This window comes from Schistocerca serialis, chromosome 12 (assembly GCF_023864345.2).
Source record: "Schistocerca serialis cubense isolate TAMUIC-IGC-003099 chromosome 12, iqSchSeri2.2, whole genome shotgun sequence".
Taxonomy (NCBI): Eukaryota; Metazoa; Arthropoda; class Insecta; order Orthoptera; family Acrididae; genus Schistocerca; species Schistocerca serialis.
The window spans coordinates 45,705,635-45,731,756 of record NC_064649.1 but is presented as its reverse complement, the minus strand read 5'-3'; positions in this window follow the sequence as shown (position 1 = coordinate 45,731,756).

Genomic DNA, 26,122 nt, shown 5'->3' with positions numbered 1-26,122 from the left:
GTTACCACTTCCCTTTCATGTCTTTTGACTCTTGTAATGGCAATGTCCTTTGTGCACTGCCTTTTTCTCCCTGTATTTTATCCCCATAGCTTCAGAATTTTAAATCTGGGTTCTTGTCATCAGTGTCAAAAGCTTAGGTTCTTCATATGACCATTAATTTTGAAGACTGCACATTTTCATTGAGTGTACAACCCTTATGAATCTACATAATCTTAAACTTTTCTTTTTTTCAGTAATTCCATGCCTAATATATGCTACAGGCAGCTTGTTAACAGAAAGAACATTGAGAACTTTTTCACTTGTGTCCTGACAGGAACAGTACTTGACTAAACAATAACACATTCTTGCAACTTGACAACAAGTTACATCAAATACCTCCTAATTCACATTTCTGCTCCAAAAATGCTGATTTGGCACATTAATATGAGAATGTGTGTGGCCTAATTACATGTGGGAGGTTGAGCAAAGAAATTCTTCAATAAACCACGACAACTGGCAATTATAAAGAAGTGATTTGCTCTAAGTAAGCAAGTATGCAAATTTTCTACTATCTAAAATTTTATTTCTTTTGAGTCAACCTTCACATGTTGTAATGCACACGTAACAAAATGATTTTTAAAGTTCTGCTAATTGTACTTTACTTTCATATTCCTTGCTATGATCCTCCTTTCTCCCAAAGCCCTTCAATCTGTAATTTCAACCAACTGCTGTAGCATTAAGAGTTAAATGAATCTCCTTATCTTGGCCTCTTTTCTGTTTAATTTCATTATAAACATGCAGATCTCCAATACTGTGGTAAACATTCACACTGGCATTACTTACAACTGCTTCATTGTTCTTCGTCGATACTTTATAGTAATACAACAGTCTGCATGTGAAGCATATTATTATCCATACTCATTGCTTCATGTAACAGTGTATCATACAACTTTTAACACCCAATGAAGCATATTAACAGTCTATATGTTTAACAACATGTCATAAATCCACACATCAAAATATTATATGCAATTTGCAGCTAACACAAGCCGATTACCATGCATGTTGTCTCATGAGGATTTAGTTAGTGTAAGGTCGAGACATATTAGGAATTAGGTCCAATCCAACAGATTCATGTGTAGTATGTTGCAAATAAATGATTTTAAAGAACAATTTAACACCCTAGTACTGGGTGAATATATTTAAAATGCAGCTGCTCACAGGGGTCCAGTGTGTGCTGTACTTATCATGTGGTAGCAAAACTTGGTAGATATTATAATGCGTAAATACAGAAGTGATATTTTTTCTTCCACAGTACAACTTCCAGTTTTGGCCACCGAGTGCAAATCTGGCACTGTGAATGCAAGAAAGATGTATAGACATGTTTGCACATGAAGTGGATTAGGAACAGGACACGAGTCGAAAAGTTCGAACAAGACATAAGGGAATAATTGTCAGTTTATTACTAAGCACTTCTTACACAATTTGTTCAATATGAGCTCCAGAGATGTCTACAAAATGCTGTATGGCATTAGATTTGCACCTGGTGGCAAAAATTGAAATTAAATTTTTCCCAATGTAAATTGGTTCTGCATTATCCCATTAGTGTATCTACCAAGTTTCACCACCATATGGTAATTACAGCCCACACTGGATCTCCGTGAGCAGCCGCACTTCAGTTGTAACCACCCAGCATTTTACTCGAGTTCAGAATCAGACATTCCCAGCTACAATAATAAATAAGTCATAATGCATAGTAAAGAATAATAATACAGTACTTAACTACAGTATTTTAATGATGTGATGATTTGTAAGTAATTCTTTAAAAATCATGATAAAACACAGGTTTACATTTCTATTCTTTATTGAAACCACACAATTTCAATTTTACAACAGGCTGTTTGCAGGTTTCTACCGACAAAGTTAACAGAAACACTATAAATAAGGGAAATGGCCTTGTCATTGGATGTGACCAGAGTGTCACATTATAAATGAGGAACGTGTTGTAGAAGAGCACAAACTGAGTCATTCAGCAAACAGAATATAAGTATTAGATGATAACATTTTTCATTTATACTTTATTGGAGGGCTTTGTAGTTGAGTGATTAGGTGCATGCATGGAAATCTTTTGGTGACTGTACAAGGTAATATATTCATGAAATCTCAATCAAAAAACAATTATGAGAAGTTAATCTTCGAGACCTACAGTCATGAAAGAATTTGTAAATGACAATATGTTCACCTTTTGACTGTAAAAGTGTTGATTTGTTAATCCCAATATTGCAATTTTGATCATGTGCAAGCACATGTAGCACATTAGCATATGTCAAAGAGAGATGGTTTCATCACATTGTGTTCCTGATTACAACATTTTGTATGTACTGCACTGTTCCATAACATTTTGTGGGGTAAATGATTCCATATTTCTTTTTGTTTCATATAAAATAGAAGATGGTTTCACCGCATGCTTTTCGGTGGGCTCACTTATGTTTGTTCCTGCGTACAAATCTGCATGTGAACTACTTGATGTTAATGCGTTTTTATATGTTGCACATTTTCTACTTTATGTTGACACCATTCTTCTGTACTTTCTCACATTTAATGGAGAACTTCATGCTAGCAAGCTTTTGACAAAATTGGTATTTAACTTTTTTACATCTTGTCATTCAATGACTATGCAATTCTGCTTTGAATACTATTGCTTTTTGCCACAGACTATGTTTTGTAATCTCAGTGACTACAGAACTCTTCCTCGCAAATACTAAAAAATTCAACAGCAGCTACAAATATTTTTTCACACAATTATTGACAAGTACGAAAAACAATACATTTTAGCAAAAATTGATGCACTAGAATCATCCTCCCAGTCCAACGAGTTCTCCATTAAATGCAAGAAATTATGGAAAAGAACTCAAACAAAAATACGGTAGAATATGAGCAATATACTAACAATTTAGCAGTGCATACATGGCTTTGTAAGCAGAAACAAATATATATGAGCCTGCAGAAAATCATGTGATTAAAATAGCTTCTATTTCATATGAAACAAAAACACAATATGAACAGTATTATGAAAAAGATGGACTGCTATTCACCACATGGAGCAATCAGTGAGATGCAGACAGGTATAATGAAAAGAGTACTAAACATTTAAGCTCTTGGCTGAAAGGCCATGTTCAGAGGTGGAAAGCACTTATATATTCACACACTTGTGGCCACTGACACCTAACGTGGAATCATTTGTCCCATGCAATATTACTGGTATGAGCAAAAATCAGACAGAGTAGGAGCAACATATTTACAATACGATTTATGGGAACAGGTTACGAGTAGCGGTGTATGGAATAAACTTCCCCCAGTAATATTTGCACATACATATATTTCGACAATTATCATACACATGCACGCAGCACAAGGTATAAGAATGGACTGAATTAAAATGGCGGCTCAGATGAGTGACCTGAGTCCCAAAGATTAATGTTGTCTATCATCGATATTACCTATCAACGCTACACAGCCCCCCCCGCCCCTGGCAGTAAGGAGTGCTGCATATGAGTCGTGTGTGAGGGTTACGTGTGTGAGAAACCCGAAAAAGGTGTCAGGTGAATAAAACAGTGTGGTGGCCCGAGGAGAGTCATTAGGAGGATCAGACTGAGCCAGCAGAGGGACATCGTGGTCCATGAATGCTGGTTCGAGTTGGTGTAACAAAACAGTTTGAGGACTGTCCTTGACGTTGATGTCGAAAGTTGTATCGCCCTGCTGGAGGACTTTAAAGGGGCCTAGATAAGGTGGTTGCAGAGGTTGTCAGACCGAATTGTGTCTCAGCATTACATGGGAGCAAGTGTTGAGAGTGGTTGGCAAGTAAGTGGCTGAAGACGTGCATGTTTGAAGTGGGTGTGCACGCAACTTATGACATTGGGGGGGGGGGGGGGGGGGGAGGAGAAGTCTTCAGTTACTTCAGGCTGAATAAATTCCCCTGGTAGGATGGGGTTCTCCACAAAAAACGAATTCTGAGATAGTTCCGTGTAAGTCAGGCTTGAAAGTTGAACAGATGCTGAGCAGTACTCAAGGAAGTGCTTCAGACCAGAGGCATTTGTGGCACCTGAGATCTGCTTTTAGAGTGCGGTGCCACCATTCCACTAGCCCGTTGCTTTGTGGGTGGTAGGCTGTGGTGTGAATTTTCTTTATGCCACAGATGTTACATAAAATGGTGAACAGGGAAGACTCAAACTGCCGACCTCGATGAGTGGTGATGGTGGTAGGATGACCGAACCTAGCAATCCGTGAGGAGATAAAACCCTCGGCCACAGTCTCGGCAGTGATGTTACGTAAGGGGACTGCCTATACTCAGTGGGATGTGTGGTCAATTGTGGATAGAATGTATCAGTGTCCCTCCGTGACAGTGGAAGAGGATCGATTTGTTGCATTGGCAGGGGATGCAGCTGTGTGTCCAGGTCTGACAGTCCCATTTTATATTTTTCCAAATGAAACGCTCAGAGATGAGCCGTGGACTGGAGCAGACACCACGGTGAGTAAGGTTATGTAGAGTTCGAAGGCCTGCCTGCACAGAGGGAGGGGTGGGGGGTGGGGGGTGGGGGGTGGGGGTGGGGGGGGGAGTGAGTAACGGGCGTAAGGTACTGGTAGAAGAGTCGCACCACACTTTGTCCACAATGCTGGGGAATTTAGCTTTAGTAAACACAAGGGATGTTTAAGGGTCCATGAGGAGATCTTGAGATCCCTCGTCACAGGCTTGTAGAGTGGCCAGGTTGCATAAGTCAATGATGCATGAAATAGTATTGATCTGCGGCGATATTTGATATAGTGAACATTGGTTATGTATTGGGAGACTAGATTAAAGTGACAGAAATGCAGGCCGGGGAGGAAGGATGGGGGGGTTGCAGAAAGCATCTGTGAGTGGTTTGAGGTTTGTGATCTGTGAGGATGAAGAACGAGTGACCCTCCACATCGGGGCGGAAGGGTTTGACAGCCTTGTAGACCACAAGGAGTTCTCTATCGCAAGTGGAGAATTTCTTCTGAGCTGTTTACAGAAGAAATGAAGAGGGGAAGAAAGTGGAGAATTTCTTCTGAGCTGTTTACAGAAGAAATGAAGAGGGGAAACCATGTCTATCTTGTGTTGCTGTATTACCGCTCCCACTCCAATGTCACTGGCATCCAAGTGATGAACAGCTCAGCCAAGAGGTCAGGGTGGGCGAGTGTCACGGCATGAGCTAAAGAAGTCTTTAATGCATTGAAAGCCTCCAGCGTAGGTGCAGTCCAGTGAACGGGTTTGAGTCCTGAAGTCTGTTTACCCAACAGCGAGTCTGTCAGTGGGGCCTGCACGGCAGCAGCAGAAGGCAGGTGACGACGGCAGTAACTTATTTGCCCAGGAAACATCGGAGTTCTTTGTAAGTAGCCGGGGGCGGCAGTGAAGTGACAGCTTGCACACGAGATTTGGGAGGCTGTATTATGTCAGTGGAGATGGTGTGACCCAAGAAAGTGATGGAAGGCTGACACAACTGTAATTTTTCTTTGTTGACCTCAATGCCATTGGATAAACGATTTTCATGTTCCTCAGCTGACTTGCTGGAAAGTAGTATATCGTCCAGGTATGTGGAGCAAAACTCTAACTGTCATAGGATGGAGTCAATGAAACGCCACTGCATTTCTTAGGCCAAATGGCATGAAGTGGTATTGGAACAAACCGAGTGGCATGATAATAGCTGTTTTAGGGATGTCATCCGATGCTATGGGAACCTGATGGTAGGCATGTTTACAGTCGATAACACTGAAGATTATAGCTACCAGTAACATATGAGTGAAATAATTTATGTTAGGCATGGGGTAATTGTACATGACAGTACGAATAGCAGTATACAGAATAAACTGTTCCCACAAATATCTGCACATATGTATATTTCGATAACTATCATACACATGCACACAGTACAAGATATAAGAACAGACTGGATTAACATGGTGGCTCAAATGAGTGACCTGAGTTCCAAAGATTACTGTTATCTATGGTCAATATGACCTACCGACACCACAGATTCAAAGAGTGCAATACAAACAAGAAGTAATAACCAAGAACACAATGGAATGAAACTAGCTTCTGTTTACTATGAAACAAAAACAATATTGAATACTTTAAATTACTCAACAAGAAAATGATGTGTGCTTCACATAGTTTGGCAGCAAACCAAGGTGATCTTACCCAAAGTCCCTACTTAAGTTTCATCCCCCTGGTAGCACCAATCGAATAAAATGACAAAACTTGTGTAACATTACAACAAACATAAGGCTGTAAGTGAACCTGTCCATCACAGCTTCTCATATCACTATATCATATGAAAGTAAATGCATAAATAATAAAATTCCTACCATCTACATCAAATTGTTATGCTACTTTAGAATCAAGTTGCCTAGTCATTTGGATATACCATTTGATACTTGAAAGATATATTGGTCCACCAGAAGAAAAATGAACTGACAGTCAATGTCAAGAGTTCTTTATCATTCAGGAAAGAATGAAATAAAGTAATGTAATTAAGAAAAAACAAGAGAAAAAGGAAATACATTTGATATTAAACTACAGCCACTCATTTCAGTTTATAACATTGGTGAGTAGGTGTTGATGTTGGGTTTTCGAGTATCTCGAAGATTCTTTACATGAGTTTGAGTGCTTACTGGCAAATGATATTTTAGTGCAGAGTCATGCTACAATTAGCAGTATTTGAAATGTTTTCAGTGAAAAACAATGGTCTGATCACAATTTGTACTAACCACTGCAGGCATCATATATTTCCTAAGAACAATTACACCAAACAAAAATGATTAAAAAGCTTGTAAACATAATGATTCACTTTCACTTGCTAATGCTTTTGCATGGTTTATGAACAGGATTTGACAAGCAAACTATTGAATCTTCCTCTGAAACACAAGTTGGAACCTGATGATGTGCCAGCTGTGTTTCCCATGCTACAGAATGGATGTAGGTGGAAATAATGAGCCGATTATCAGGATGCTAAACTGGATATAAAAACGAAATTACTGTAAAGAAGTAGAAGAGATTATGCAAGTAAAGACAGGGTGAATCATGTAAAACGCTCACGGCAAATCTTGTGGAAATGGGAACAGGTGTGGTTTTCACAAAATGAATTGGTAGTCAGGAGCTCATATTGTTAACCAAGAAACAGATCATAATAATACTTAGAAAGTGTATTGTTTGTGCAAACATACAATTTTTTAAGTGGAACAATGCCTATTGACATTTAGAAACTAAAAGTGGTTTGCCTCAGAATGTCAGTGGGGTTTGTTGCAGGAATCTAGTACAAGTCATTTACGAATTATAATATTGTACACAGTTTCCACACTGACACTTGTCTGTGCCATTAAACCTGCATAGTTGCTATGTACAATGTTCTTATGTTTGCTTACACGTTTCTTGAGTGCATAAAGACTTGCTAATCAGTTAATATGTGACAGTCCAAGCAGTAGGTCATGAGTGGTTGACAGGATTTACTAATGCCTAAAAAGCAGACACACTCATGATGTACAAAGAGTTTCATAAGACTGTAGTTAATTCTTGTACAGTGTATGAGGCAAGATATCCCAATAGATATTGACCATCTTGGCAATTATAAATAATCTTCAATGAATTACTAAAAGTGGTAGCGTAACACCTAAACATTGTAATGGAAATAAACAAATTAGGACAGAAGATGGGGCAATTAATATTCTTGCTACTGTTTGCAGTTGATCTGCACATTAGTTCCTACAGAATCGCAAGAGGAAGTGGTACGAGTCAGACAACTGTCCTGCACATTCTTCACTGACACAGGTTCCATTCCTATCACATCTCTAAAACATTACTATGAATTAATTTTGATCTAAGTTACTCACCATTGCTGGTGATCTGTCACAGCGACTGTAGGATTTAACCATAAAGTTAAATGAATTTTTAATCTAGTATAATGTTTCAGCTGAATATTTATTATCATCTCAAAGTAAATAAAACCATCTTGACAAATCTAAAATAAGTTGTAACATACTTACAATAATGAAATGAAACATGCTCAACAAGCAACATACTTTCTGTCCAAATACACTCAAAGTACTGACCCCCTATGCCAATATGTCTACCCCTATGTATAAATTCCAAACAATCACGAACAATCTGTGGCGTTGTTTAGGATCATTTTTTGATTAACTAACAATTAAAATTAACATATAAAAACTGAAAATACAAATATAAACGTATGGTTACTCCAGAACGACAAGTACAATTCTATGTTGGGTCATATTTGTGATACTATTTGAGTATAATTTCTCGTATACATAATTGCAATATTTCATTTACATATCTCGTTAAGTACTTGAGTCTCCCTTCATGTATAGAGCTTCTACACTTTGAAGTAAATGAAATCAAGCAGTTATTTTTGCAGTTGTAATTTTTTCTAGATGAGTTACATATTTTTTTGTATGCATGTGTAATTCTGAATTCATCTGGAGAATGCATGTTTTAAGTGAGTCTGTTATGTTTAAACACACCCAAAAGGATTTGGGAAACTGAAAGTTGAACAAAACCTTTTGTGACACATGGAGGAACAAGAATTTTACTTGTGGTATGAAATAAATCCACTATTTGATTAAGTATGTAAATTAATATGAAGCATAATACAAAATTATTACTCAATAGCAGAAGGAAAGAACAAGTTCTTTCTTAACTATATGAGCTAATATGTAACTTAAGAGTTTCAAAGCTAGTAAAAATTCCAAAGCGTAAATGCAGTAATCTCTGTACTTTACATAAATGTAAATAGTCTTGATATATGCAGACTGCTTCGTAGAGAATCTTGAAGTGTGCAGTACCCAGACTGCTTTATAAGATGACATGCCTGGCCAAGTATCTTCAAGAGTGCAGAAATACTAGCTTGTTTCCCAGATCCTCCTGTGAAATAGGCTTTTGTCAACAATGGCAAGTGTTGACACAGTAAGCTAGAAGGATCTCAGCAATAGAGGCATATGCATGTGGACAGAGGGAAGGAGAGCTTGGTACTCTGATGAGAATTAAGAAATTAAATAGAAGATTCAGAGTGTTGGAGTTGAAGAAAAGATGACAGACCCCAAAGACAGGACACCCCCCTATCCAGGACCCTCACTGTTCCAGAAATTTGCTGTGGTGCTGGAGAGAGAAGAGTGTTCAGCATTCCCTGCAGAAGGGACTTGCCACAGCTTCACCTTCCCAGTCCTCTAATATTAACCCCAACACTCCCTAGTGACTAATCAACAAAGGGTGAACAATTTGCATTCTGCAGGACAGAGTAAATGACATATATAATGCTGTATTGGTTAATTCAAGTAACAAGTGCTAGATACTACCAACTGACTTACAAGCAGCCCCTCTAATATCTGGGTTTGATCTTACATAAACATGAAATATTGGAACCGCTGACATATCTGAGACATAAACATGAAAATAATAAAGAGAGGTACAGAATTATTGTGTTCCTCTGATATCTGTTGCTGCTCAAACATAAATTAATACATAAACCTGAAAATATAGAAATAAGGTAGCCAAATGCATCAAATTACAACATATCCCATATCAATTAATAAACAAAGTCAACTAACTGCCTCATTGGGCAGATCATACAAATGTAAAATGTTCATATTATAAGAAGTACTTTGTCATGCATTGATATGTTTGCTAAACACCATAAGTGTCATGTTCTCCTTTCAATAGACAAAACATATATGAAGTGCTATTTCAAGTTCAAGGACATATTTCATGTGTTTATAATGTTACAAAATTAAATATAAGGCAAAGGTAAAAGATGTATATTTTTTCAAGCTCCAGTACGTATAAATAAACAGATGTTAGCAGAGTGATGGAATTAATTAAGTCAAGATATTGTTGTTAATAACTGATGGGGTATACTGTACACCACAAGAAAGCAGTTCACATTTAAGGTCAGGAAACCACAAGGATGGACAGAGGAATTTGCCCCCAATAATTGTCAAAGGCACCTTGTTCTTGTAGCTTGTAGAGACTGAGAGCCACCATGGCCAGATGCCACTGTAGAATCAGGTTTATGCTGGTAAGTTAAGTACCCACAGGGTACTTCCAGAATGTATACTGCTCAATAACCAGTTGACGGTCATCTCTACATCTACATCTACATCTACATCTACATTGATACTCCGCAAGCCACCCAACGGTGTGTGGCGGAGGGCACTTCACGTGCCACTGTCATTACCTCCCTTTCCTGTTCCAGTCGCGTATGGTTTGCGGGAAGAACGACTGTCTGAAAGCCTCCGTGCGCGCTCTAATCTCTCTAATTTTACATTCGTGATCTCCTCGGGAGGTATAAGTAGGGGGAAGCAATATATTCGATACCTCATCCAGAAACGCATCCTCTCGAAACCTGGACAGCAAGCTACACCGCGATGCAGAGCGCCTCTCTTGCAGAGTCTGCCACTTGAGTTTATTAAACATCTCCGTAACGCTATCACGGTTACCAAATAACCCTGTGACGAAACGCGCTGCTCTTCTTTGGATCTTCTCTATCTCCTCCGTCAGACCGATCTGGTACGGATCCCACACTGATGAGCAATACTCAAGTATAGGTCGAACGAGTGTTTTGTAAGCCACCTCCTTTGTTGATGGACTACATTTTCTAAGCTCTCTACCAATGAATCTCAACCTGGTACCCGCCTTACCAACAATTAATTTTATATGATCATTCCACTTCAAATCGTTCCGCACGCATACTCCGAGATATTTTACAGAAGTAACGGCTACCAGTATTTGTTCCGCTATCATATAATCATACAATAAAGGATCCTTCTTTCTATGTATTCGCAATACATTACATTTGTCTATGTTAAGGGTCAGTTGCCACTCCCTGCACCAAGTGCCTATCCGCTGCAGATCTTCCTGCATTTCGCTACAATTTTCTAATGCTGCAACTTCTCTGTATACTACAGCATCATCCGCGAAAAGCCGCATGGAACTTCCGACACTATCTACTAGGTCATTTATATATATTGTGAAAAGCAATGGTCATATAACACTCCCCTGTGGCACGCCAGAGGTTACTTTAACGTCTGTAGACGTCTCTCCATTGATAACAAAATCATCACCACACTAGACATGATGTAGCAACATCACATCAGACAGTAAATAAAACTGGGCACAGATAAAGGTAAATTCCGACATAGATTAATTTAAAGGGTGAAGTACCCCTAGTTACATATGAATGATTAAAAAAAAATTGGAACAAAATGAATAGTTCGGCCATCCTAAAGGTTTGATCTATATGTATATATTTTCTCATCAGTCATAAAATAATGAATTAACAAGACTTCAGTTGAAAGTAGATGTCTAAAGAAATAATAGTTATACCATGAATACAAATCCTCATGGGCTGCAGACAAATACCTAATCTTTGAAACATTATTTTATCATAGATTTGCCTTGTGCTACACATTACATTCCAATAGTTTATGACTGTCAGAATACAAATAATACAATAACGTAATATTGGACTGGTTTTCATGAAGTACACATTAGTGAAAAGCATTGTCTTGCTGCAACATTGAACAGCAACTAACCTACTTTCTTCATCATTACAAATTTTCCGTTCAAACATCCTACGTCACCTGAGATTTAAAGCTGAGCAGTTTGCTGATTTGAGCAGACATTATGACAAAAGTAATATGCAGAACACCTTATATCTGTATCAGACAGATAGCATAATACATATAAATACCAGACATGGAGCAATCATCCAAGTATGTCTGAATACACAGTGCACCAAACCCTTCCAAAGATGGGCCTCTGCAGTCAATGACCCGTGCACGTGCCACTGTTAAACTACAACTGAAATGGGCATGTGACCATTGGCACTGGAAATTAGTACAGTGACAGAGCATTGCTTGGTCTGGTGAATTGTGATACTTTTTTAATCACGCTGATGGGAGGGCGCAAAGCCTCTGTCTTCCAAAGGAACAGATGGCGGTGGCTCTATTATGCTCTGAGGACATTCAAGTGGGCATCCATAGGTCCGGTGGAGCTCGTGCGAGGAGTATTGTACACCCCTTCTTAACAATTATTTTTTCCAACGGCAGTGGCATTTTTAGCAAGATAATGTACCGTGTCACAAGGCGAAGAGAGAGTGACGGAGTGGTTCGAGGAACACAGTGACAAGTCCAGTTGATGTTCTGGTCCCTCAACTCACCATATCTGAAATTGGTCAGGATGTGACTGAACATGGCGTCAGAGATCAGCATCCCTCCCTGGAAGTTATGGGAATTAGGTAACTTATGTGGGGCCAGCTACCTACCAAGACCTCATTGCTTCCATACCACAATGCATTGCCACTGTCATCCCTGTCGGAGGCGGCCATACCGGTCATTAGGTAGGTGATCGTGCTGTTCTGGCTGATCAGTGTATGCACAAGTAAATTGTGTGTATTAATGACCTTGCGGACAATATTAAAAGTAAACTCAGGCTTTTTCCAGTTGATGCAGTTATCTATAATGAAGTACTGCCTGAATGAATCTTCATAAATATTCAGTTAGATCTTGATAAGATTCGAAAGTGGTGTTCTTCAACTTGATGTAAATGTTCACTAGTGTAAAATTGTGCACTTCACAAAATGAGAAAAGCATAGTAACCTGTAACTATAATATCAATGAGTCACTGTTGGAATCAGCAAACTTATACAAATACCAGGGTGTTACACTTTGTGAGGATATTAAAGGGGGATGATAATGTGGGCTGAGTCATGGGTAAAGCAGGTGCCATACTTTGATTTATTGGAGAATGCTGTGGAATAATGGAACATGTTTTGTGTTCTCGTATTATGACGTTCTTAGATAATACAAATCTCCTTCATCATAACCAACATGGATTCCGCAAACAGAGATCATGTGAAACTCAGCTCGCCCTATTTGCCCAAGAAATTCACAGTGCCGTAGACACTGGCGAGCAGATTGATGCCGTATTCCTGGACTTCAGGAAGGCATTTGATACGGTTCCGCACTTACGTTTAGTGAAAAAAATACGAGCTTACGGAATATCGGACCAGGTTTGTGATTGGATTCAGGATTTCCTAGAAGAAAGAACACAACATGTCATTCTTAACGGTTCAAAATCTGCAGATGTAGAGGTAATTTCGGGAGTACCGCAGGGAAGCGTGATAGGACCTTTATTGTTTACAATATACATAAATGACTTAGTTGACAACATCGGTAGCTCCGTGAGGCTATTTGCAGATGACACGGTTGTCTACAAGAAAGTAGCAACATCAGAAGACTCGTACATACTCCAGGAGGACCTGCAGAGGATTAATGCATGGTGCGACAGCTGGCAGCTTTCCCTAAACGTAGATAAATGTAATATAATGCGCATACATAGGGGCAGAAATCCATTCCAGTACGATTATGCCATAGGTGGTAAATCATTGGAAGCGGTAACGACCGTAAAATACTTAGGAGTTACTATCCGGAGCGATCTGAAGTGGAATGATCACATAAAACAAATAGTGGGAAAAGCAGGCGCCAGGTTGAGATTCATAGGAAGAATTCTAAGAAAATGTGACTCATCGACGAAAGAAGTAGCTTACAAAACGCTTGTTCGTCCGATTCTTGAGTATTGCTCATCAGTATGGGACCCTTACCAGGTTGGATTAATAGAAGAGATAGACATGATCCAGCGAAAAGCAGCGCGATTCGTCATGGGGACATTTAGTCAGCGCGAGAGCGTTACGGAGATGCTGAACAAGCTCCAGTGGCGGACACTTCAAGAAAGGCGTTACGCAATACGGAGAGGTTTATTATCGAAATTACGAGAGAGCACATTCCGGGAAGAGATGGGCAACATATTACTACCGCCCACATATATCTCGCGTAATGATCACAACGAAAAGATCCGAGAAATTAGAGCAAATACGGAGACTTACAAGCAGTCGTTCTTCCCACGCACAATTCGTGAATGGAACAGGGAAGGGGGGATCAGATAGTGGTACAATAAGTACCCTCCGCCACACACCGTAAGGTGGCTCGCGGAGTATAGATGTAGATGTAGATGTAGAAATGCCCTCATTCTACAAAGGAGATTGCTTACAAATCACTCGTGTGACCCATCCTAGAGTACTGCTCAAATGTGTAGGAACCGTACCAGATAGGACTAACAGGGGATATTGAACATATACAGGCAAGGGCAGCACAAATGGTCACAGGTTTGTTTAATCCATTAATCCAACGGGGAGTGCCACAGAGATGCTGAAGAAATGGAAAAGGCAGGCTCTTAATAATAATTACAGCACACATGAAGGTATCCAAACAATCTCTCTTCCTGCACTCCATATGTGATTGAAATGAGAAGAAATCCCTGTACCTGGTATATAAGGCTATCACCAAGAGAATCTTGTAAAATCAAATTCAGACAATTTACTATTTGGACAGTTCCATCTATGTATGTATGTGAAACTATCATGTATGTCAAAGCAAACTGTGCACTAATGATAAACAGAGAAGTACACATTTGTAGCACAAAAGTTAAAGTTTGTTATCACATAGTCTGTTATCACATTAATGGTACTTGACTACAACTGGCTGATAAAGGTCCTGCTAAAGCTGGGTGCTTATTACACAACAGGCTACCAAACAGTTTACAAAATACAAAAGCATTACCAGTCTTTTGTTTTAGAGTAAGAGAGTTCTAGGCAATAGTTTGGCTGTACAAAGTTAAGGAATACTTTGGGAATAGTCCAAAAGAATCGGAAAGAAATTGCTCTACTATGGCACTTTCCTCAGAAATGTGTTACATATAAGGCATCGATGACAAGTAAATGTGAAAAGTTTCTCATGTTTTGTCAACACTCAAGTACTGCAGCTAAAAGAAAAGTTGAGTGCCTATATTTATTAAATTAAATTATAAATAAAGTTTTGGTTTTTCCTTTTCATTAATTAGTATATGTATCTACACAAGTAAGTCTACTGTAAAGTAACCTGTGTGCTCAGTTTCTAATTCGCCCTGTAACTGTAATTGTAAATGATATTGATGCATCCAATATCATTCTAAACAATGGCCATAAATAAGTAAATATTTGTTGAAAATGAACACACTCACTCTCTCTCTCTCTCTCTCTCTCTCTCTCTCTCTCTCTCTCTCTCTCTCTCTCTCTCTCTGTGGTTTCAGTTGCCTGAGATGCGGTCATGTGTGTGAGTTGCATTTTGTGTGTGGGCGCATGTGTGCACATGCACACCTATGTGTCTGTCATCTATTTTTGACAGAGGCCTTTTGTGAGTCTCTTTGTTGTGGCCATCTGCGACTCAGCATCTCTGCTATATGGTTAGTAGCAACCTTCCTTTTCATAGTACTGTTACATTTCATCCTGGATTTTACAGTGTTGAAATATTTGGTGATTTTAATATAGATGCAAATCCAAAGAATGTAGTAAATTTGAAGCTCACTGACATATTAAACTCATAAAATCTTTTAAATATAATACATCTACATCTACATCAATACTACACAAGCTACTGTATGGTGCATGGTGTAGGATGCCCTGAACAATCACTTCTTATTTCCTTTCCTGTTCCATTTGCAAACAGAATGAGGGAAAAATGACTGTCTACATTCTTCCATGAGAATCCTTATTTATCACGTCTAATCTTCATTATCCTTGCATGAAATGTAAGTTGGTGACAGTAGAATTGTACTGCAATAAGCCTCAGATGCTAGTTCTCTAAATTTTCTCAATAGTGTTCCTAGAGAAGAATGTTTCCTTACCTCCAGGGTTTCCCATTTGAGTTCCCTAAGCATCTCCACAATACTTGCATGTTGACTGAACCTACCAGTAACAAATATAATGACCCACCTCTGAATTGTTTTATGTCTTCCTTTAATCTGACCCAAAAACTCAAATAGTACCATGGCTTTCACTAGTATGTCATCTGAACGATACTTTACTAAAAGTCAATCATTCACCTTCCCTACTACAGTCCTCACATGCTTGTTTCATTTCACATCGCTTTGTACCATAATGCCTAGACATTTAATCGACATGAATGTTTCGAGCATTACACTAGTAACACTAATTCAAGCATTTCTGGTTTGTTTTTCCTACTCATCCACATTAATTTACATTTTTAGACATTTAGAGCTAGCTGAGATTTATCACACCAAATAGAAATTTTTGTCTAAGATATCTTGTATTCTCCTAGAGTCAGTCAATGATGACAGCTTCCTGTGCGTGACAGCATCATCGACAAACGGCTGCAGATTGCTGCTCACCCTGTCAGCCACATCATTTGAGCACACAGAAAAAAATAGCAGTCCTTTCACATCTCCCTGGGGCACTCCTTACAATATCCTTGTCACTGACTGACACCAGCCCTCAAGGACAGCACACAGGGTCCTGCTACGTGAGAAGTCTTTGAGCCACTTTCATTTCTGGAGACCTAACCTTTATGCTCATGCCTTCAGTAACAGTCTGCAGTGGAGCACGATATCCAATGCTTTTTGGAAATCTGAGAATATGAAGTCACCCTGTTGCCCTTTTTCCATAGTTTGCAGTATATCATGTGAGAGAAAGGCAAGCTGAGCTTCACATGAGTAATACTTGCTAAAACCATGCTGATTTGTGGACATAAGTTTCACAGTATCTAGGAAATTTATTGCATTCGAATTCAGATTGTGTTCTACAATTTTGCAGGAAACCGAATGTTAATGATACTGGTCTGTAATTTTTTGGGTCCTTCGTTTTTCCTTCTTATACACAAGAGTCAACTGTGCCTTTTACCAGGCACCTGGAACTTTTCAGTGGATGAGAGATTCATTAATTCAAGCTAAGTAAAAGGGCAATGCCATAAACTACTCTTTGTAAAAGCTAATTAGGGTTCCATCTGGACCTGTGACTTATTTGTTTCTAACTATTTCAGTTATTTTGTTATGCCAGGGGTGACCATTACTGTGTCCACCATATGGAAGTCTTTGCAACAGATCAATGTTTGTATGATTGTCCTGTGTGGATGATTTCTTAAACACAAAATTTAAAACTTCAGCTTTCTTTTTGCTGTCTTCTACCTGCATGCAGGTTGGTCAATGAGTGACTGGATAAAGGCCTGAGACTTGATTGGTAGTCTTATAGATGACCAGAATTTTCTTGTGTTCTCAACAATATCTTTTGCTTAGGTATTACAGTTGTACGGATTGCACATTTATCTTTTTACAGATGCTTGAATCTCTACTAATGTTTGCCTGTAATCATTTGTTCCTCCACTTTTGAACTGAGAGTACAACAGCCTTTACTTTCCCAGTATTTTCCAAATTTCAGTGGTAAACCACAAAGGATATTTTCTGTCCTTCATCCACTTAATCAGTACATACATCTCCAGAGCATGATATACAGTCCATTTAAACTTTTCCTATAATTCCTCTACATCCATCATACTGGATGAAACATGGTACCTGCCAGAATTAAAGAAAATGTGGAAGGAAGGACCCAAACATGTAACTTACTTTTCACACAACCTGTATATTTAACAATATACAACCATACCTGCAGCCTACATGTTATTGGGTCAAATGGCAGTGTTTACTATTGCACTGGACAAAGCCTCTGCTATTACATGCCTTTCTGCAACATATGAAAATTATATAAGCACCATTGATGACAAGAGTGTTGAAGTTACTCAAAACAGATGACATAATTTTTAATTAGAAGGCTGTATGTCTAAAGGTTCTGGGTTAATATGTGCTTAAAGATTAAACAGATTAGGAAACAATATGACAATGATAAAGCTAACTTAAAAGCAGCCAACTTTTTAATTTCAATCAACAGCCAAGGTGCGATTGGATCCCAACCTGTCCTTTTTGACAATCTTATTTTGACTAATGCCCTGGTGACAGTTGGCTGTTAATATTTTCAAAGTTAAACTGATTTCAGTTATTAAGACCGTTCTGAAGGAACGTCTTAAAACATCACTTGTGAATACTTAGTACAAGAGAACTCACTTGCCAGAACCACAAGACCCAGCTAAAATACACCAATAATGATCTGGTCTTTCAAACACACCTTAGTACAACAGGTTGTTCAGATTATAACTAAAGACTTAAAAATGTAAATGCAATTAAAGAACAGAACTGGTTAACACCTAAATCTAACTAGAAGGTCCCTCTTTTGTTTGATGGCAACATGTGCATTAGTATAATTGTTCTGGCTGTATTTATGGCCAGGAGCTTGTCATTAGAACATTAATGACTGGGTACAAACCAGAAAGGAAAGGAAATATAATAGTGGGACAAATTTTCAAATGACAACTAGTGTCTCAGTACAATATTATGGCCTCTATTAATGACCAAAGAGCCAATTGAGTAAAGCTCTGAGTGTCGGGTACAAACCGGAAAATCATAAGCAGGGCAGGTAGGCAATGACAAAAATCAACACGAGGATTACAGAATGTTACTTCGCTTTATCAGCAAGCAGTTCCATGGATCCAAGGTGCGTTACAGTGATTACCGAGTGGTGCCAATGAAAGCCAGGTAGAAGAGGGCAGCCAGGCCACGAGCAGTCGTCCAACACAAATGTTGCCAACCAACTGACAGGATGTCAGCCTGCTGCTTGTAGTCAATGCTGACCCCAGTGAAGTACTCTGGTATCGTAACTCTGCAGAGGCCCTCCTTGCACAGCTTGTGGTTTCGGACCTTGTAGCCACCTCTTGTTGTGATGCTACTGCAATCGGCAAACGTTGTGCCTCCCTTCTCAGGCCAGCAGACTCCTCTCAAGGACCTTCTAAGGACACAAACCACAGATATCCACTCTTCCTCACAGACATTGCCAATGGGGCCACAAGAGTGATAGTCGATACAGTTCTTGAGCCACTGGTGCCAGACAGAACAGTCTACTAACTCAATGGCGCCACATCTCAACATCCCACTCTCAAACCTGAACAAGCTTTCCCCCAGATCTAAGAACCCTTCACTCTGCTGGAAATTTTAATCTGCCTGACATGAGCTTCCTCTTTTCTGGGTCCCTGACCAAAAGATTGACTGGGCTTAAAATTTTGACAATGGAATATGGACCTAGGAAATGTGGGGCAAGTTTCTCTAATCATTTATCCTGGGAAGTCCACCCAGAAATGTTTCTGATGTAGACAAGATCCCCTATCTCCCCTTGAAAGGGGCACTTGTTTCTGTTATAGTGACAGGCCTGAAAATCGTGAACATTCCTAATATTTGGTCCCTTTGCTCTCTAAGTACCTTCGGACTGATAGATGGAGGTGAAAGATGATTTATCTTACATAAATTGGAGAGTCAGGAATTCATGGGATATGCGAGCACTAGGCTAGCTGGGGTGGCATGGGATTCTTCATCCCACATGGAGTTTAACACTAAGTTTAATCAGGGTGAGGTTGTATCCCACTTATTGGGTGATTTATGGTGGTAAATAATCAATGCTCACTTCAAGTTGCAGTTAATCCTTTTGGCACAGGAACCATAAGGATAATAAGGTGTGGAGGTAACATGATTTATCTCATTGCCAAAACAGAATTGTCTAAACAATCTTGACAGAAATCCAGGAATGTTATCCATAACCAATGGCTGCAGTGGCCCAAACCACATAAATATATCAGTACCATCAGAGATGGTGATAAGAGCGCTCTCACCCCAGCTAGGTATGAACCTGGAGAAGGTGTCCACTACTATGAGAATATACAGATTGCCTTTTTTGTCCAGGGAAGCTGGCCCACATAATAAACAAACAATTTGTCCAGTGGATGCTCTTCCCATTCCGACTGCAGCAATCCCCTCGCCAGGGAGTTACTTGGTCTTACAATCTTGGCATTCTTTGACTAAACCTCTAATGTTTTTATAAAATGTTGGCCAGGTCAGCTGCTCCTTGACTATCTCTAACGTTTTATAAAGTCATTAAAGTACCGGAAGGCCAGAATAACTAAGGGTCAAGGGAGATAAAATCTAGCTACCCCAGACCTACCCCTGCTGTTACACAGAATCCCATTCTTCAGAAAACAGTCACTGGATTCCTGTCCATCTAGTATTTGCTTCCTGAGGGCCCCCCCCCCCCATAATGGGTATTATTCTTGTTCAGTTTACAAATTGAAAAACAGTTTGGGTACCTCAGCAAGGATAGTACATACTAGGTAACTGTCTGGCATTTCCTCATCAAGCTCGTGCTGTTGGAACATCCTGCTAAGGGTATCAGCAGACTGATTATCAGAGCCCTCAATGTCCTGAACCTTAAAATGGAAAGCCAAAATGCGGACCGCCCATCTTGCAATACCCTCTGTCTTCTTAGGACAAGCTAGGTCCCAACTAAGGTCCTAATTATCCATCTCTAGATCAAATTCATTATGTTTGAGATAGAACCAAAATTTTTCCAGAGCAAATAACACAGCTAACGCTTCACACTCATATACCGAGTAATTGAGTTCAGGCCCCTCCAGATGTCGGGAAGCAGATGCCTGATATCTTGATCTTTCTGTAAAAGAACTGCTGCGATACCAGTAATGCAAGCATCAGTGTGGACCACAAATCATTTCTTAAAGTCAGGTATGGCTAAAACCGGTGGGTTGGAAATCACAGTTTTGATTCCCTCAAAGGCTGCCTGCTGACTTTCAGCTCACATGAATTTCTCATTATTTCTGCGTAACAAATTTAATGGAGCTGAAGGTTGCACAGAGTTTGGGACAAATTTGTGGAAATAATTAGTCATTGCTACAAATCAGGCAACCTCCCTCTTATTTCGTGGTTGCGGAAAATTCCTCAGTGCCTTAGTTCATTCTGGATCAATGCTAATTCCATCACCAGATACCAAGTGACCCAAAAATGACACTTGGTGCTTAGCCAAGGTTATCTTTGAGGGTTTCACAGTCAGGACCACATCCCTAAGCCTGGAGAATACCTTCCAGATGTGGGATGTGCTCTAAATGCACTTCAAAGGAGGCACTGAATATGACTGCATTGTCCCAATAACTGAAGACACAATTAAACTTTGAATCACCTAAAATTTTATCCAATAAATGGGATAAAACCGCTGCACTGGTTGACAAACCAAATGGAACTCGGATGAACTCGTATAAATTCCAATCCAGGGTGAAGGCGATGAGATGCTTAGATTCCTCTGTTAAGGGTATCTGGTAATAAGCCTGATTAAGATCTAACACAGTAAACCAATATGCTCCCTAAAACCAGGTCAAAGAGCTGTGGAGATCAGGGAGTGGCACGAAATTCAAGATCACCTTTTAATTGAGAAGCCTGTGATCAACCACAGGTCAGAAATCCTGCCCCTGATCTTTAGGCACTAAGAAAAGGGGGAGGTGGATGGTCTTATGACTCCATCTTTTGGGAAGGTGACAAGTGATATGGTGACTGGCAAACCAGCACATCATCCATAACATGAATATGGTATCAAATGATGTCTGTGACTCCCAACCTGTCATGAAGTACTTCGGGAAGTTCACTTAACTGGAAAATAATAAGGAGGGCAGGTAGGCAATGACACAAATCACCATGAGTATTACAGAATGCTACTCCCCTTTATCAGCAAGCAGTGCCATGGATCCACTGTGCTTACTAAGTGTGCCAATGAAAGCCAGGTAGAAGAGGGCAGCCAGCCCACAAGTGGTCATCTAACATTAATGTTGACAACCAACCAACTAAATGTCAGCCTGCTGCTTGTAGTTGATGCTGACCCCAGTGAAGTACTCTGGTATCTTCACTCTGTGCAGGCCCTCCTTGCATAGCTCACGGCTTTGGCCGTTCAGACCTCATGACCATCTCTTGTCGCAATGCTACCACCAATCTCCAAACTTCATGCCTCCCTTCTCAGGCCAGTGAACCACGTGTATATATCGGCAAGCAAAGACCTTCTAAGGACACAACCCACAGATGCCCACTCTTCCTCATAGATATTGACAATGGGGTTGCACGAGGGCCAGTTGGTACTACTCTTGAGTCAGTGGCTCCAGTCTACTAACTCAATGGCACCACGGCTCACTGGAACAAAATGATGTCAGTTCATTATCTAAGTGGGGATGCCAACAACTACTTACACTATGTGATCAAAAGTGTCCAGACACCAGGCTGAAAATGAGGTGCAAGTCCATGGTGCCCTCCACCGGTAATGCTTGAATTCAATATGGTTGTTGGCCATCCTTACCCTTGATGACAGCATCCACTCTCTCAGGCATGCATTCAACGAGGTGCTCAAAGGTTTTTTGGGGAATGGCAGCCCATTCTTCACAGAGTGCTGTACTAAGGAGAGGTGCTGATGTCGGTTGGTGAGACTTGGAATGAAGTCAGCATTCCTAAACATCCCAAAGGTGTTTTACATGTTTCAGGTCAGAACTCTGTGCAGGCCAGTCCATTACAGGGATGTTGTTGTCATGTAACCACTCTGCCACAGACAGTGCATTATGAACAGGTGCTCGATCATGTTGAAAGATGCAATCACCATCCCTGAATAGCTCTTCAACAGTGGCAAGCAAGAAGGTGCTTAAAACATCAATGTAGCCTGTGCTGTGATAGTGCCACACAAAACAACAAGAGGTGCAAGGTCACTCGATGAAAAACATGACCACACAATAACACTGTTGCCACTGCACATGCTGGCAGATGACGTTCACTGGGCATTCGCCATATCCACACCCCGCCACTCGATCACCACATTTTGTACCATGATTCATCACTCCACACAATGTTTCTCCACTGTTTAATCATTCAATGATTACGCTCCTTACACCAAGCAAGACATCATTTGGCATTTACTGGCGTGATGTGTGGCTTATGAGCAGCCACTCAACCATTAAATTGAAGTTTTCTCACCTCCCACCTAACTTTCATAGTACCTGCAGTGGATACAGATGCAGTTTGGAATACCAATGTGATGGTCTGGGTAGATGTATGCCTACTACACACTGTGACTCTCTTAAACTGTCAGTCAACAGACGATGTCGGCCTGTACGCTTTTGTGCTGCTTCCACTTCACTATCACATTGAAAACAGTGGTCCTAGTTATGTTTAGGAGTGTGGAAATCTTGCATAAAGATGTCTGACGCAAGTGACACCCAATCACCTGACCATGTTGGAAGTCTGTGAGTTCTGCAGAGCGACATTCTGCTCTCGCACGATGTCCAATGACTACTGAGGTTGCTGATATGTTGTACTTGGCAGAAGGTGGCAACACAATGCACCTAATATGAAAAACGTATGATTTTGGGGGTGTCCTGACACTTTTGATCACATAGTGTATCTGCTGTTTCTAGCAGAAACACTCTCCAAACTTTCTTGATTGATTCATTTAGTAACCATAGTTACTAAGATGACATCATAATCATTAATCCCTGACTCTATAGTGATGCCATCAATAGAGCCACACCTGTTTGTAGCTACAAGGTCTAAAATATTCCTATAGCATGTGGGCTGTTGAATTAGCTGCTCAAGACAGTTTTTGGAAAATATGTTCAAAAGTACTTTGCAAGATTGTCTGTCTGTACCCCTGCAATGAATCTATATGTACCAGTCCATACTCAGTAGGTTAAAGACACCTAAAACTAATATTGTATAATCTGGGTATTTAGGTGCTTCTGACTGAAGACTTTCTTGAATGACTGTAGAACTGTCACAATGAAATTGGGTAACCAGTAAAAACATGCAACAATTAACTTGATTTCATGTAGACCTGTTAGACATGACCAGGTAATTTCACTGTCACATTCGAATTCAGTATCAGTAGAGTCAATATTTTTGTTAACTGCAATGAAGCCTCAGCTTCCTGTTGCATCAGGTACTAGAGTAAATGACAAATACTCCACTAAAATGGATTATTCTATAACCACCAGGAATTTTATAGGTCAGGTAGCCTAGCTTTAAATTATTTTGATCACTTTTGTCATGTGGTAGAGTACATAAATTCAGCCATAGAAAAATAACAAAGGATGTTCTGCTAGAATTAACTCCGAATAGATTGAATAGTAATGCCTTTAAATACAATCAGAGGAGAAATGAGGTTCTGTGTACCAGGTGTAAGGAACTGATGACAAATGGAATAAGTTCTATGAAACCCTGATGAGACATTATGACTATTGCCACTGTTGTCAGAGAAACCCTTCAGGTACTTAAACATTACCAAAATGGAAGTAATCCTAGAATGAAACTCCCCCAAATCTGATTAGGCTCAGTCAAATATCCATCTAAACCTACTTTATAAAGCTAATGCTGTACAGCTTTTGAAGGAGAAATGAAATGAGGCAAAGAAAACTTTTAAAACTGAAATTGCTCATCTTAGGAAATGGATTAGCAACAAAACAATAGAGCAGTCTGATAATAAAAGTAAAGCTTTCTGAGAACTAATTAAAGAATGAATTTAAGTTCAAAGATGATGAACATGAACCATTTAGCATAAGACATGATGGTGAAACATCCAAACACAATCTCTATATAGAATGCCCTGACTGAGTGCCTCATCATTGCCCAGTCCAGTGATAGATAGGATAGAAACTTGAAATTTTGAGGTGTGGATCTTATATTGCCAGTGTCATTTAAGCAGGGATTTTTTAAAATACCAACATCAAGGGGGTGAAATATGGGATGAAGGGTTTTTTTCAAAAATTTTTCTATTAATGCAATTTTGAAGCTAGACTTACAAAAATTGGTATTTGGTTTCTTGGTCAGAAATAGAGAATTAAGTGTTTCAGCATTTTTGGAAATTTAAGAAGAGACTAGACTGTTGTTTCAATTGTTAAGGCTTTCTCTTAACTGGTACTTGTATTACTGTCCATGTTTAACACCTCTTGCAGTTGTCTCACCAAATATTGTTTATATATTACTTGATTCATTTATTTAATGCAAACTGTTACAAAGTTCTGTACCGCCACACTCTCAAAGGCTGCATTTACAGTATGTTCCCTCAGATGCCTCCATTTTCCTGCATCTATTTATTTCTGTTTATCTTATTGATATTGCTTAAGTTCCTTATGTATTCAGTAGATACATTAATAGTAGTATCTTTATTCATCCGTAGATGTCTTTTTACAAGGACATAGGACATGGCAAAGTATTTATAAGTTTATATCAATTTAACATAAGCTAATTTGTGTACACATATATTTACAGAATTCTAGTTAGAGACAATCATTAAATCTACTCCTGCAGTGTTATTATTATTTATTTGTATAACATTTTTTATGAAACCCCTACTCTGTTTTATCTAACTAATCCTTCAATGTATAAAATGTATTGCATAACAGGTAATTTTTAGCTGCCTTTTTAAATAAGTGTATTTTGGCAATTTCTTTAATCTCTTTTGGTAATTTATTGTACAGTTTTATTCCGTGGTAGAAAATGCTGTTTTGAGTTTTATGTTTATTTTTTCTTGGTAAATGTAAGTTGAGTCTATATCTTGTTGCATGGTCATGGACAGAGCTGTTTGTGCAGTAATTACCAATGTTATTTTTGATGTGTACAACTGACATGGAGCAGTTAAAATCCCTATTGTTTTGAACAGATCTTTACAATGAGCTTGACTAGTATTTTTGGTTATTGTTCTTATGGCTTTTTTCTGGAGTTTGAAAACTGCATTCATATTCTGTGCATTTGTTCCCCAAAAAAGAAGGCCATAGCTACGAATTGAGAGAACATATGAATAATATGTAACTAAAAGACAAAAAAATGGTTCAAATGGCTCTGAGCACTATGCGACTTAACTTCTGAGGTCATCAGTCGCCTAGAACTTAGAACTAATTAAACCTAACTAACCAAAGGACATCACACACATCCATGCCCGAGGCAGGATTCGAACCTGCGACCGTAGCGGTCGCTCGGCTCCAGACTGTAGCGCCCAGAACCGCACGGCCACTCCAGCCGGCAACTAAAAGACACTGCACATTAGACACTGATGATAGGATTATAAGGGTATAACATGCTGATTATTGTTTCTTCTTTTAATAGGTTTGTGTATCACTCTCCATTTTTATACCTCCTGATGTAGCCTTGTCAAGTACTAATTTTATTTTATTAGTTTTGTTCATTAATAGAAACTGTTATGTAGGCATGCTATTCCTATTTTGTGTTAAAGCTTTTCCTGTTTAGTCCATTTTTATCTATTTACTT